General features: G+C 66.8%; 1 long non-coding RNA gene across 1 annotated transcript; it reads left to right on the plus strand.

Moving 5' to 3' along the window:
* The first annotated feature begins 1,359 nt into the window (after positions 1 to 1,359).
* LOC128897903 (uncharacterized) lies at positions 1,360 to 2,184 on the plus strand. The gene is made up of 3 exons (XR_008462632.1): positions 1,360 to 1,471; positions 1,577 to 1,672; positions 2,114 to 2,184. It is a non-coding gene; the product is annotated as an uncharacterized LOC128897903 (long non-coding RNA).
* The last annotated feature ends 208 nt before the right edge of the window (positions 2,185 to 2,392 follow it).

The following is a 2,392-nucleotide window of genomic DNA, read 5'->3' on the forward strand; positions in this document are numbered from 1 at the left end:
CCACCTCCTCCCCATCGCCTGTGAGAACCCAGGCGTGGGGTGGGAGCAGCTCCCGGCCCCCAGCTCCCAGCTCCAGGAGAGGCTTGGGTAGCTGCTGGGAGGTGTTCAGCGGGAGCAGCAGCTGCTGGGGAGCAGGAGGAGCTCCCGGGGCCGAGGCCTGGCAGCGTCTCTCTGGGCACAGGTCCGGCAGCAGCTGGCGAGAGCCCGGGCCACCCGCGCCGCTCTGATGCGCATCTGCGGCGGCATTGCCCTGCGAGCCCCCAGGGAGCAGCTGCTCAGCCGCCTGGACAGCGACATCCTGGGCAGCATCCTGCGGCTCTTCAGAGCTCAGCCGAGGGTAGGAGCCCAGGGCCCGCCGGGGCAGGGGTGCCTGGGTGCCCCAGTTGCAGCCTGCTGGGGCCTCCTCCTAAAGGTGCCCCCGGGAAGGCTTGGTCCGCAATGTCCACAGCCAAGCCCTGCACGGGTGTCCCCTGCCCATGCTGTTATTCGAGCCCTCAGCCCTTTGAAGACTTTAAGGAGTGCTTTGCTTTCCTTGGCTTCAGGACCTGCTGCTCAAGCTCGCCCTGGTGGAGAGCATCCGCAGCGTCACCCAGGCTGTGGGCAACTGCGGCAGCTTTGAGCTTGCCTCAAGGCAGGAGGTGATGTGCACCTTGCTGGTGAGTGCCCACAGTCAAGGCAGTCACAAGAGGAGTTTGGGGCTGTGCCACGAGGCTTTGTGCAGCAGCTCCTGCAGCTGTGTTGCCCAGCTGGTTGGGAGGCCCTTGTGTGCTGGTGCCGGGGGGCTGCAGAGCAGGCTCCCTGCTGCAGTGCCTTTAGGGGTCTGTGGGGGTGAGGTGGCAGTGCCTGTCAGCAGAGCCTGGGAGGGCTGGGAGGTGGCAGGGCTGTCCTGTGTCTCTGCCTGCTGCCAAGGCTGCACTTGTGCCTCTGGGCCTTACAGGACTGGATAGAGAAGGAGCCCTGGGACTGCCTGGCGTATGAAGTACTTCAGGTGCTGTCGGAGCTGAGGTGAGGGCTCTGGGGCCTCGCAGTGGCCCCAGGCCAGCTGGCTGGGGCAGCCCCAGGGACCTGAAGCATGGGGCCAGGAGCTGCGGGGGCTGTGGAGTGGGAGGGTGTTGCCCGTTTTGGAGGGAGCCTCAGGGGTTTCTAGCCCGGGGGGTGGGGGGTTGCCTGCTGCCCAAGGGGAGGCAGGAACTGCTGGAGCTGCAGGCCAGCCTCGCTGGCAGGGGTGGGGTGTTGAATTTGGGGCCCTGGACGAGGAGGAAGCCAGCTGTGATTTGAGGCACTCCGCACAAGGCTGGTAAATCCCCTGTCTGTTTGCCTTTTCCCTCTGTGCAGCAAGCTGAGGCCTCCTCTGAGCAGGGAGGAAGCTCTCAGTCTGCTGGCAGTGTGCTGCCGGATTGTGGTGTCCTCTCCTTGCAAGGGGCAGGTGACAAGGAGAAGGAAGGCAGCGAGGGCAGCTGAGAACATGCAGGTAGCCACGGGCAGTGCCTGCCCAGCCCTGGCTCAGGAGCCCAGCTCAGTGTGTCCTGGCAGCCCCTGCAGGGCAGCAGCTCAGCTTCTCCTCTCCTGCTTTTAGTCCCTGCACAGGGGATTGCTGCAGGATCTGGGCCAGCTGATGGAAACCCTCCTGGAGGCAGAGAGCAGCTCTGCCAGCTTGGAGGATGTGCTCCACGTGAGTAGCCATGGGGCAAGAGGGCGACTGCGTGGGGCACAGAGAGTCGTGGCCTCAGTGGGTGGCAGGAGGTGGAGACAAGGCACAGTGAGGCTTTGGCTCCTGGCTGCGTCTCACACCTGGCCAGAGCCGGGGGCTGAGCTGGGGCATGGCAGCGCCTGGCCACGACAGCCTGGCGACAGGCAGAGCAGTGGGTCCAGCTGGAGGCAAAGCCACGAGGCAGCCCTGAGCTGGGCCTGGGGAAGGCCAAGGCGGGGCGCTGCCAGCCGGGAAGCAGCAGCTGGCCCAGGGCAGAGGCGGCCGAGGGAGCGAGGAGGGGGAGGCTGCGGTGCCAGGGCTCGGTGGGGCTGGGGGCTGCGGCAGGCGGGAGCTGGAGAAGGAGGAAGAGGGGTCTCGGGGAGGGCAAGGTGCCTGCTGTGAGAGAGCTGCCCCCTGGCCCAGGTCCTGCAGGGCTGGCTCAGATCCGGCAAGGAACAGGAGAAGGAGAGAGCCCTGTGGCTTTGTGCGCGTGTGCTGGGGGCCTGCAATGAGTGTCCGGAGCTCATGGTGAGTAGGGACCCCCTGCACGCCCTGCTGCCCCCTTGGCACCAGTCACGGCCTGGCCAGGAGCCCTGCCTGGCTGGGGGCTGGGACTGCTGGGCTGCTGGGGCAGCCCTCCCATCCCCACCCTGGCCGCCTGCTGCTCAGGGAGCAGGATGGGTGGCAGTGGCCAGTGGGTGC

This window comes from Dryobates pubescens, chromosome 16 (assembly GCF_014839835.1).
Source record: "Dryobates pubescens isolate bDryPub1 chromosome 16, bDryPub1.pri, whole genome shotgun sequence".
Taxonomy (NCBI): domain Eukaryota; kingdom Metazoa; phylum Chordata; class Aves; order Piciformes; family Picidae; genus Dryobates; species Dryobates pubescens.